Genomic DNA, 12,348 nt, shown 5'->3' on the forward strand with positions numbered 1-12,348 from the left:
ACCACCCCCCCCCAAAAACATTGTTACGTCTCCCCCCCAAAAAATAGAGAAATTTATTTTTGCATTTCTACATGTTTTAAGTGATTTCCAACCCCCTCTCAAAAAAAAAATTGTTGGAGAAAAATTTTTTTTTGCACCTTTCTCTTGCAAAATTTTTGCAACTTTGCAACCGTCTCTCTCTCTCCGTCTCTCTCTCTCCGTCTCTCTCTCTCTCTCTCTCTCTCTCTCTCTCTCTCTCTCTCTCTCTCTCTCTCTCTCTCTCTCTCTCTCTCTCTCTCTCTCTCTCTCTCTCTCTCTCTCTCTCTCTCTCTCTCTCTCTCTCTCTCTCTCTCTCTCTCTCTCTCTCTCTCTCTCTCTCTCTCTCTCTCTCTCTCTCTCTCTCTCTCTCTCTCTCTCTCTCTCTCTCTCTCTCTCTCTCTCTCTCTCTATCACTCTCTCTCTCTCTCCGTCTCTCTCTCTCTCTCTCTGTCTCTCTCTCTCTCTCTCTCTCTCTCTCTCTCTCTCTCTCTCTCTCTCTCTCTCTCTCTCTCTCTCTCTCTCTCTCTCCGTCTCTCTCTCTCTCTCTCTCTCTCTCTCTCTCTCTCTCTCTCTCTCTCTCTCTCTCTCTCTCTCTCTCTCTCTCTCTCTCTCTCTCTCTCTCTCTCTCTCTCTCTCTCTCTCTCTCTCTCTCTCTCTCTCTCTCTCTCTCTCTCTCTCTCTCTCCGTCTCTCTCTCTCTCTCTCTCTCTCTCTCTCTCTCTCTCTCTCTCTCTCTCTCTCTCTCTCTCTCTCTCTCTCTCTCTCTCTCTCTCTCTCTCTCTCTCTCTCTCTCTCTCTCTCTCTCTCTCTCTCTCTCTCTCTCTCTCTCTCTCTCTCTCTCTCTCTCTCTCTCTCTCTCCCTCTCCCTCTCACACATCTTCGAGGAATTGTCAAGTTTAAGTTGTGAGTGTGAAGTCACTTGGGTTCATCACGTTCTTGGCATGGATCGTGTAAATTCTCGCACGAGGTTTGTTTCATCTCTGAAACTGGAAGGGTACTCGGTGGAGCGCATATGATATGTCCGCCACGTAATGCCTGATCCACACGAACATATCGGGCCCAATTCGTTTTTGAAATATCATGCCGTGCAGAACTACATCGTTTTTGACCCGATCTCAATCGAGTGAAGAATCACTTTCAAAATTTAATAATTCTCTCATCCAGACCCGGATTCGGATCTTCACCAAAATCGAATCAATTCGTCCTTGCGACATACCCAACGTGTCCACCAAGTTTCATCTGAACCCGAAAATAACTTTTTGATATATCGTGCTCTGTATCGTTTTTAGACTGATCTCTCAATGGAGTTCCACTTGAAAAGGATAATTAATCAATCCTTCAAGAGGATTCTAAGAGAATCATCTGTTGCCTCCAACCATACCACCCTGAATACGCCCGATCTCATCTGATCTCGGAAGCTACACAGGTTTGGGCCCGATCAGTACCTGGATGGGCAACTGCCTGGGAGCACCAGGTGTTGTAGGCTGTTTTTTTTCTCCTGCACCTTGAGTCTTGTTAACCTCCGCCATCTTCGAAGATGGATGGAGGTTACTGTTTTCACCCCTTTCTGTTTGTTTGTTTGTTTGTTTGTTTGTTTGTGAACAGTATTACGGAAAAACTCCTCGACCGACGGATTTCGACGAAACTTGGTGGGGGGGGGTGTTCGGGATGGTCCAAGGATCATGCCATTAAATTTTGGACTTGGTCCCCCCCCCCAAAAAAAAAATTGTTAGAGAAAATTTTTTTTTTTGCATTTCTACATGTTTTAAGTGACTTCCACCCCCCCCCCCCCAAAAAAAAAATTGTTACACCCTCAAAAAAAACATTGTCAGAGAATTTTTTTTTTTGCATTTCTACATGTTTTAAGTGATTTCCAACTCCCCCCAAAAAAATTGTTACCCCCACCCAAAAAATTGAGAATTTTTTTTTTTTGCATTTCTACATGTTTTAAGTAATTTCCAACCCCCCCAAAAAAATTGTTACCGGCCCCAAAAAGAATTGTAAGAGAAATTTTTTTTTTGCATTTCTACATGTTTTAAGTGATTTCCAACCCCCCCCAAAAAAAATTGTTGGAGAAAAAAAAAATTTTGCAATTTTTTATTCAACAAAATTTCGATTTTTTTTTTTTTTGCATTTTTACATGTTTTAAGTGATTTCCAAACCCCCACATCCCCCCAAAAAAATGTTGGAGAAAAGAACTATAACTCTGTCAGCACTGTTGACATATTTAATGAATAAGATTTAAGGTTCACTTGAGTGACCCAGCAGTATTGGCGGTGGAGTTTTTGCACTCTCCCGAGTGCTCCCCCTCGAGTTAACCTCCGCCATCGAAGGTTCACGGAGGTCACTGTTTTCACCCATGTCTGTTTGTTTGTTTGATTGTTTGTTTGTCAACAGTATTACGGAAAAAACTCCCGGACAGATTTCGATGAAACTTGGTGGGGGGATTAGGTATGGTCCAAGGATCATGCCATTAGATTTTGGACTCGGTCCAAAGTCCAATATGGCCGCTATGGCGGCCATTTTGAAAAAATATTAGAATTTTTGTTTTTGCATTTCTACATGTTTTAAGTGATTTCCAACCCAAAAAAAATTTGTTCGAGAAAAAAGGAAACAGAAAATTTTGCAACTTTTTTTCAAAAAAATTTCGATTTTATTTGAAAAATATTTGCATTTTATTTGCATTTCTACATGTTTTAAGTGATTTTCAACCCCCAAAAAAATTTGTTGGAGCAAAAAACCCCAGAAATTTTGCACATTTTTTTTCAAAAATATTTCGATTTTATTTTAAAATATTTGAATTTTTTTTTTTTGCATTTCTACATGTTGTAAGTGATTTCCAACCCCCAAAAAAATTGTTGGAGAAAACAAAAAGAAATTTTGCAACTTTTTTTTCAAAAAAATTTCGATTTTTTTTTTTTGGCATTTCTACATGCGCGTCGATCTTCAATCGTGGTTCAGTAGAGTCTGATCCGTTTTGTCCTACAATAAATAGGATATCAGGTTCACTTAAGTGACCCAGCAGTATTGGCGGCGGAGGTTTTGCACTCTCCAGAGTGCTCCCCCTCTAGTTTGTGAACCTCCGCCATCTTTGAAGATGGATGGAGGTTATTGTTTTCACCCCTTTCTGTTTGTTTGTTTTTTGTGAACAGTATTACGGAAAAACTCCTCGACGGATTTCGACGAAACTTGCTGGGGGGGAGGGGGGTTTAAGTATGGTCCAAGGATCATGCGATTAAATTTTGGACTTGGTTTTTGATTTTGGACCCCCCCCCCAAAAAAAATTTTTTTAGAGAAATTTTTTTTTTTTTTTTGCATTTCTACATGTTTTAAGTGATTTCCAACCCAAAAAAATTTTTTTTTTACCCCCCCCCCAAAAAAAATTGTTAGAGAATTTTTATTTTTATTTTTACATGCTTTAAGTGATTTCCAACCCTCCAAAAAATTGTTACCCTCCCCCCCCCAAAAAAATAGAGAAATTTTTTTTTGCATTTCTACATGTTTTAAGTGATTTCCAACACCCCCAAAAAATAGAGAATTTTTTTTTGCATTTCTACATGTTTTAAGTGATTTCCAACCCCCCAAAAAATTGTTACCCCCCCCCAAAAAAAAATTGTGAGAGAAAATTTTTTTTTTGCATTTTTACATGTTTTAAGTGATTTCCAACCCTCCCCACCCCCCCCAAAAAAAAAAGTTGGAGAAAAGAACGATAAATCTGTCAACACTGTTGACATATTTAATGAATAAGATATGAGGTTCACTTGAGTGACCCAGCAGTATTGGCGGCGGAGGTTTTGCACTCTCCCGAGTGCTCCCCCTCGAGTTTTTTTTATGTATTTTGTTATGTGGGCCTTTATTTGTCAGGAATCAAGTTTCATTGGGCTACAATTTTGTCTTACTGTCATACTGATAGACCATGAAGCTGTTTAAGAGAGATTGGATGAATATGTAAATGAGAAAGGTTGGAAAATAATTTAACAGCGGTCGCACTTGGTATTGTCTAAACTGTTTGGAGAAATTTCATATCTTTTAACAATGTTGTCAAAGTTCTTGTTTCCAAATGAACGTTCTGCAGCCAAAGTGTGGTCCGGGAGCACGAACTGGAATCTGATTGCACGAACTGCTGCTGCGAGGCCCCAAATTCTGCTGGGGCTGGATCTCTGGGTCACATCTCGGGTCCTTTTCACCTCCTTCAAGCCAGTGTCATCTGCAACCCAATGTCAGGCCCAAGCTCATACCTGCCAGGATCTACCTTCTATGCAGCTCAAGGAGCGCCTGGACTGTGTTTCCTGTTGGGTACTGCTCTATCTACACCCAGAACCGCTTATCATCTGGCCACGGGTAGCACTCCTTCAGAATTTGTGACAGCTGCTGACAAACAGGCCATAAACTAGGCGGAAACACGCTCATTAACCCGTCTGAGGTGCGATCAAGATGGCCGTTGTCCAGCATTCTTCTCCTATGAGCACCCGTTGCCATTATTGTGGGTGAACTTGTGTAAGGGATATCTTTTCTCCTTTTGGAATGGGGTATGGTGATCACGTGTAATATAATTATGGAAGTTTGTCCTAATATGACAAAAGGGGGGTATGTGGAAGAAAAAAATAATTATATTTGTGTATTTTCAATTGTATTAACTTGATGCTTGCAGTTGAACAAAGTATAAAATAGAATTGTATCTTACTAAATCGTGTGTTTTTTTATTCCACTGAAATACACATTGCCAAGGCAGACTGGTATCTCCAATGTTTAAATGGAATTGCCCAGCTGCTGAAGAGAAGAACGCATTGCTGGTGCCTCATTATTATCCAGCAGAAAGTAATCCACCCTGTCTCTGTGTTTTGTCCAAACCCTGTTATCACCCTCTCCTCAAGGCTGAATTGGTGTTCACATTACTTCATGCTTGTTAGTTCTCCCCTCCATTCACCCTTGCCAAATGTTTAGCCCTCCCCTGTATTTTGCTGTCCAGAATAGTATGAAAACAATTTCTCTGTGCATTTTGAGCAGAAAGAGGATCATGTTTGATATTGCTTGTACCATTTATCCTTTTTCCCATGCGCATGTTTGTTGTTAATTGTATTTGATGTGTGCTGTTATATTAATGGTCTCAGACTCCGGAAGAGAAGAACTGAATTTCTTTTGACTACCGACCCCTTCTTCATTCAATCATAGTACCTATCCCATTCTTCATTCAATCATACTTCCTAACCCCTTCTTCATTCAATCATACTACTTACTTCTTCATTGAGACGCTTTTCCAGAAATGGGATCATGCTGTTTTATACTTGCGAGTCCCAAGAAGCTGCATTGCATAAGTGGCATCATTTTTCAGGAACCAGTTACTATACCTCTGAGATCGCACACAAGAGGATGCAAACTTGGAACATAGGTTTTTTCTTCTTTACTCAAGTGGTTCAACCGCAGTCACCATGAGGGCATCCGAATAGGAGTCGTACTGGTTACTGAGAACAATCCTCGTTGCTCTTTTTTGGATTTTCTCTCGGTCTTTAGTTTGCCCTTTTGTTAGTCCAGGATGCCATACCAGTGCAGCATATTTGAGTGATAGCCGGCCATATGATGTATAGATGTTGACAAGATTGTGTGTTGGGATGTTGAACTTTTTCAGTTCTCTCAGCAAATGCACTCTTCTTGCTCTTGGACATCATTTCCTTTAGTTGCTTGTTGTACTTTAGGTCATCTTGGATCAATACTCCAAGTATTTTGGTTTCCTCTCCAATAGTCAGATCGTCAAGCGATTTCCATTGCTGCAGCTGTGATGAATCCATTGCATCATTGATCATGGCAAGGAATGTCAGAAGACCATTTTTTGTTCCCTTCGGTACTCGAGAGCTTAGGGATTTCCACTTTGGTAGAGTGCCTTGGTATTTTATTCTCTGTCACCTGTTTGTTGGAATATCCACTATCCATGGGATGATCTCTCTTCTGACTCCTAACTTGATGAGTTTCGTGATGACAATTGTATGATCGATGGAGTCAAAAGTTTTGGAGGGGTCTGTAACAACTAGATTCCCAATGGCACCAGTTTTATCAGAGCCCTTGTAGAATTCATGCAGCATGCAACCAAACAGTGTGCGGTTAAAGACCCTTGCAGACTACTCCGCAGATGTCTATCAAGATTGGCATATGATATGTCCGCCACGTAATGCCTGATCCAAGCGAACATATCGGGCCCAATTCGTTTTTGAAATATCATGCCGTGCAGAACGACATCGTTTTTGGCCCGATCTCAATCGAGTGAAGAATCACTTTCAAAATTTAATAATTCTCTCATCCAGACCCGGATTCGGATCTTCACCAAAATCTAATCAATTCGTCCTTGCGACATACCCAACGTGTCCACCAAGTTTCATCTGAACCCGAAAACAACTTTGTGATATATCTTGCTCTGTATCGTTTTTGGACTGATCTCTCAATGGAGTTCCACTTGAAAAGGATAATTAATCAATCCTTCAAGAGGATTCTAAGAGAATGAACTGTTGCCTACGACCATACCACCCTGAATACGCCCGATCTCGTCTGATCTCGGAAACTAAACAGGTTCGGGCCCGGTCAGTACCTGGATGGTCAACTGCCTTGGAACACTGGGTGTTGTTGGCTGTTTTTTTTTCTCCTGCACCTGGAGTCTTGTAAACCTCCGCCATCTTCGAAGATGGATGGAGGTTACTGTTTTCACCCCTTTCTGTTTGTTTGTTGTTTGTTTGTGAACAGTATTACGGAAAAACTCCTCGACGGATTTCGACGAAACTTGGTGGGGGGGTGAGGTATGGTCCAAGGATCATGCCACAAATTTTTGGACTTGGTCCCCCCGCCCCCCAAAAAACATTGTGAGAGAAAAAAATGTTTTTTTTGCATTTCTACATGTTTTCAGTGATTTCCACCACCCAAATTTTTTTAACCCCCCCCCCAAAAAAAATCGAGAATTTTTTTTGCATTTCTGCTTGTTTTCAGTGATTTCCAACCCCCCCAAAAAAATTGTGAGAACTTTATTTTTTTTTGCATTTCTACATGTTTAAAGTGATTTCCAACCCCCACCCCCAATTTTTTTTTTTACCACCCCCCGAAAAAAAACTTGTTCGAGAAATTTATTTTTTTCCGCATTTCTACATGTTTTAAGTGATTTCCACCCCCCCCCCCCAAAAAAAAATGTTGGAGAAAAGAACTATAACTCTGTCAGCACTGTTGACATCATATTTCATGAATAAGATATAAGGTTCACTTGAGTGACCCAGCAGAATTGGCGGCAGAGATTTTGCACTCTCCCGAGTGTTTCCCCTCTCGTTGACCTCCGCCATCGAAGATTCACGGAGGTCACTGTTTTCACCCGTGTCTGTTTGTTTGTTTGTTAACAGTATTCCAGAAAAACTCCTGGACAGATTTCGACGAAACTTGGTGGGGGGATTAGGTATGGTCCAAGGATCATGCCATTAGATTTTGGACTCGGTCAAAAATCCAATATGGCCGCTATGCCGGCCATTTTGAAAAAATATTAGAATATTTTTTTTGCATTTCTAAATGTTTAAAATGATTTCCAACCCCCAAAAAAAATTTGTTAGAGCAAAAAAACCCAGAAATTTTGCACCTTTTTTTTCAAAAATATTTCGATTTTAATTGAAAAATATTTGAATTTTTTTTTGCATTTCTACATGTTTTAAGTGTTTTACAACCCCAAAAAAATTGTTGGAGAAAATAAAAAGAAATTTTGAAATTATTATTCAAAAAAATTTCGATTTTTTTTTTTTTGGCATTTCTACATGCGCGTCGATCGAGTTCAGTTTATTCAATCGTGGTTCAGTAGAGTCTGATCCGTTTTGACCTACAATAAATCGGATATCAGGTTCACTTAAGTGACCCAGCAGTATTGGCGGCGGCGGTTTTGCACTCTCCGGATTGCTCCCTCTCTAGTTTTTTAACCTCCGCCATCTTTGAAGATGGATGGAGGTTCCTGTTTTCACCCCTTTCTGTTTGATTGTTTGTGAACAGCATTACGGAAAAACTCCTCGATGGATTTCGACGAAACTTGGTGGGGGGGGGGGTTAGGTATGGTCCAAGGATCATGCCATTAAATTTTGGACTTGGTCCCCACCCCCAAAAAAAATTGTAAGAGAAAAAAAAATTGTGTTTGCATTTCTATATGTTTTAAGTGATTTCCAACCCCCCCCCCCAAAGTTGTTACCCCCCCAAAAAAATAGAGAATTTTTTTTTGCATTTCTACATGTTTTAAGTGATTTCCACCCCCCCCAAAAAATTGTTTGAGAAAAAAAATATTTTTTTGCATTTTTGCATGTTTTAAGTGATTTCCAACCCCCCCCCAAAAAGAATTGTTCGAGAAAAAAAAAATTTGCAACTTTTTTTTTAACAAAATTTCGATTTTTTTATTTTTTTTTGCATTTTTCATGTTTTAAGTAATTTCCAACCCCCCCTCAAAAAAAATTGTTAGAGAAAAAAAATTTTTGCAACTTTTTTTTCAACAAAATTTCGATTTTTTTTTTTTGCATTTTTCATGTTTTAAGTGATTTCCAACCCCCCTCAAAAAAAAATTGTTAGAGAAAAAAAAATTTTTGCAACTTTTTTTTCAACAAAATTTCCATTTTTTTTTTTGCATTTCTACATGTGTTCAGTGATTTCTAACCCCCCACAAAAAAAATTGTTACCCCCCCAAAAAATAGAGAAGAAATTATTTTTTGCATTTCTACATGTTTTAAGTGATTTCCAACACCCCCAAAAAATTGTTACCCCCCCAAAAAAATTGTTAGAGAAAATTTTTTTTTTGCATTTCTACATTTTTTAAGTGATTTCCACCCCCGCCCCAAATAATTGTTTGAGAAAATTTTTTTTTTGCATTTTTGCATGTTTAAAGTGATTTCTAACCCCCCCAAAAAAATTGTAAGAGAAAAAAAAAATTTTGCAACTTTTTTTTCAACAAAATTTCGATTTTTTTTTTCTGCATTTTTACATGCTTTCAGTGGTTTCCAACCACCCCCCTCCCCCAAAAAAATGTTGGAGAAAAGAACTATAACTGTCAGCACTGTTGACATCATATTCAATGAATAAGAAAGAAGGTTCACTTGAGTGACCCAGCAGTATTGGTGGCGGAGGTTTTGCACTCTCCCGAGTGCTCCCCCTCTCGTTGACCTCCACCATCGAAGATTCACGGAGGTTACTGTTTTCACCCATGTCTGTTTGTTTGTTTGTTTGTTTGTGAACAGTATTCCGGAAAAACTCCTGGACAGATTTCGACGAAACTTGGTGGAGGGATGAGGTCTGGTCCAAGGATCATGCCATTAGATTTTGGACTCGGTCCAAAGTCCAATATGGCCGCTATGCTGGCCATTTTGAAAAAATATTAGAATTTTTGTTTTTGCATTTCTGTGATTTTCACAGAAATGTGATTTTTTTTTTAAGTGATTCACAATCACATTTTAAATGTGATTTCCAACCCGCCCCCCAAAAAAATTGTTCTAGAAAAAAAAAATTTTTGCAACTTTTTTTCAACAAAATTTCGATTTTTTTTTTTTTGCATTTTTACATGTTTTCAGTGATTTCCAACCCCCCCTCCCCCCAAAAAATGTTGGAGAAAAGAACTATAACTCTGTCAGCACTGTTGACATCATATTTAATGAATAAGATATAAGGTTCACTTGAGTGACCCAGCAGAATTGGCGGCAGAGGTTTTGCACTTTCCCGAGTGTTTCCCATCTCGTTGACCTCCGCCATCGAAGATTCACGGAGGTCACTGTTTTCACCCGTGTCTGTTTGTTTGTTTGTTTGTGAACAGTATTCCAGAAAAACTCCTGGACAGATTTCGACGAAACTTGGTGGGGGGATTAGGTATGGTCCAAGGATCATGCCATTAGATTTTGGACTCGGTCCAAAGTCCAATATGGCCGCTATGCTGGCCATTTTGAAAAAATATTAGAATTTTTGTTTTTGCATTTCTGCATGTTTTAAGTGATTTTCAGCCAAAAAAAAATTTGTTGGAGAAAAAAAAAACAGAAAATTTTGCAACTTTTTTCAAAAAAAATTTCGATTTTATTTGAAGAATATTTTCATTTTTTTTTTTTGCATTTCTAAATGATTTAAGTGATTTCCAACCCCCCAAAAAAATTTGTTAGAGCAAAAAAACCCAGAAATTTTGCACCTTTTTTTTCAAAAATATTTCGATTTTAATTGAAAAATATTTGAATTTTTTTTGCATTTCTACATGTTTTAAGTGATTTCCAACCCCCCCAGTAGGGTGGATATACTGGTTCTGGCTCACTTTTCCCCATGTAAATGAATGGGGGATTTTCAGCGATTCCTATTTTTTTTCCTTAAAAATAAACCCCCTTTTAATCCCAAGGTATATTTATTTGTCTCCCTTTTTAACCTGGAGGTTGAACCTCATTGAATTGAACACCTGGGGGGTTGAACAGCTCACTCATTGAACCTATAAAGATTTGTTCATTCTCAAATTCCTTCAATAGTTCAATTTTCTTTGCACAATAATCCCCATCTAAAATATTGACAAACAAAACATTTGAATCTTTATATTTTTTAAGATACCCCTTTTGTGCCATTACAAAATGATAAACTTCTCTTAATGCTCTTGTTTGACCACCTCCTGAGCCACATATCATTTTGAGATTATAGTAAATTGTTTTTTCATTGTTCAATTGATAACCATCAAAGTTTTCAGTCCATTCAAGGATATTCATTTTTTTCTTTACATCCTCTAACTTACTACTTTTTAAATTGATTCGCTTATTTGTTTTATTTACCTTTGTTTTAGTTATTTTTTTCAATAAGACTTATTTGATATTTTTCACATTCATTATGTTTTCCATTTATATACCAAGACTGAGATTTTCTCCACTCTTTAGTTTGATTAATACTTGGTTTGACCATTTATATATTGCAAAAAAACGCGGCAGTAGCCCTTAAAAAACCCTAACCCATCTTCCCATTGTTAAAACACAATCTATTCTATTCACTCTATCATACAATATCCATATGGAACACAATCTATTCCATTATCTAAAATAAATCTCTAATCATCAAAGGCTCCTAATGCCTTTTTATTTACTTCTTCACTATATATGTTATGTTTATAACTTCTTATTGTATTCATTTTCCTATATTCTTCTTTCTTATTCATCAAACAATTATAATAATTTCTAAAAGTTATTGATTTCTTTATTACATATTTCTTTATTCCCTTTAACCTCTTATCAATCTGATCATCATACTTATAAGCATATGCCTTTGCTCTCAATCCAATAAACTCACTCATTACTTTTCTACCCAACTCATCCTTAAACTTACCAATAACCTTTTCATTCTTTTTGGAAAATAACTCACTCTTCTTGCTGAAATTACTTGTATCATATACTCCAATATTTTTCTTCATATCTTTATAAACATCATCAGTTTTTATATCTAGGATAAAACTATCAGTGTCCATATACAACAATGAAACATTTTCACCATACTCTTTCTTTAAGTCATTATACAAATAATCATACATCAATATCTTTGATAAATCAATAACTGCTGTTCCAATATAAATTGGTTTATCCATTACAATACTTTCCTTTTTCATATGAATTGCAGAAAAGTTCTCTGAAAAAACCTCTTCTCTCTCAAAACTTGGTTTATTTATCAATCTCGAAGCTTCTTTCCAAGATGTTGCGAATCTAATTTTTTGCCTGTTTCTAACATTTTCCATAGTCTTTCCAAATACAGCATTATTCATTAATTTATAAAAGTCCCCTTCAAATTTTACTTTTGTATTTGCTCTCATATCTGTATTGAATTGAATATACTTTTTCACCCAAGGACTTTGTTTAAATTTTAAAACTATGAATTTTAGCTACTCTCAATCCTTCTTTCAAAAACTGTTTTAAGCTTCTCTGATGCAAAACATATCCCTCTTTATCATAGAATGTTGTTAATAACTTTTCTGTTGATTTACCTTTAATATTAAAACTTTTATGATAATCACTTAACCATTCTTTCTTTGGGGTTTCTTTCTCACATGCAAAAGGAAGGTCTTTATGCTTATTATGAAGATCACTCGGGTACCTCAAATCAACTTCAAAATAATAACCTTCTTCTTCGTCATTCAATTCCTCTTGAGAAGAAATAACAATATTCATCAAAGCCTTTTCATAATCCTTTTCTTCCACCCACTCTAATTTACCATAAGGCAGAGATTGAGACATTGCCCATCCATACAAATTATTAGCATCAAAATACATCAAATAATTACTATCTTTTTCACTATCATAATTTGGAAGATATTTATTATTTGCTTTAGCATATCTTTTTGAAC

The 12,348-nt window shown here is 37.3% G+C and overlaps 2 pseudogenes; both read left to right on the top strand.

The window, feature by feature from the left end:
* Nucleotides 1–1,384: 1,384 nt before the first annotated feature.
* Nucleotides 1,385–1,503, top strand: LOC147025608 (5S ribosomal RNA; annotated as a pseudogene).
* A 5,013-nt stretch (nucleotides 1,504–6,516) lies between these two features.
* LOC147025609 (5S ribosomal RNA) lies at nucleotides 6,517–6,635 on the top strand (annotated as a pseudogene).
* Nucleotides 6,636–12,348: the final 5,713 nt, after the last annotated feature.

The sequence above is a fragment of the Eptatretus burgeri genome, chromosome 6 (assembly GCF_056783735.1).
Source record: "Eptatretus burgeri isolate ZD-2024b chromosome 6, Ebu_testis_v1, whole genome shotgun sequence".
NCBI classification, from domain to species: domain Eukaryota; kingdom Metazoa; phylum Chordata; class Myxini; order Myxiniformes; family Myxinidae; genus Eptatretus; species Eptatretus burgeri.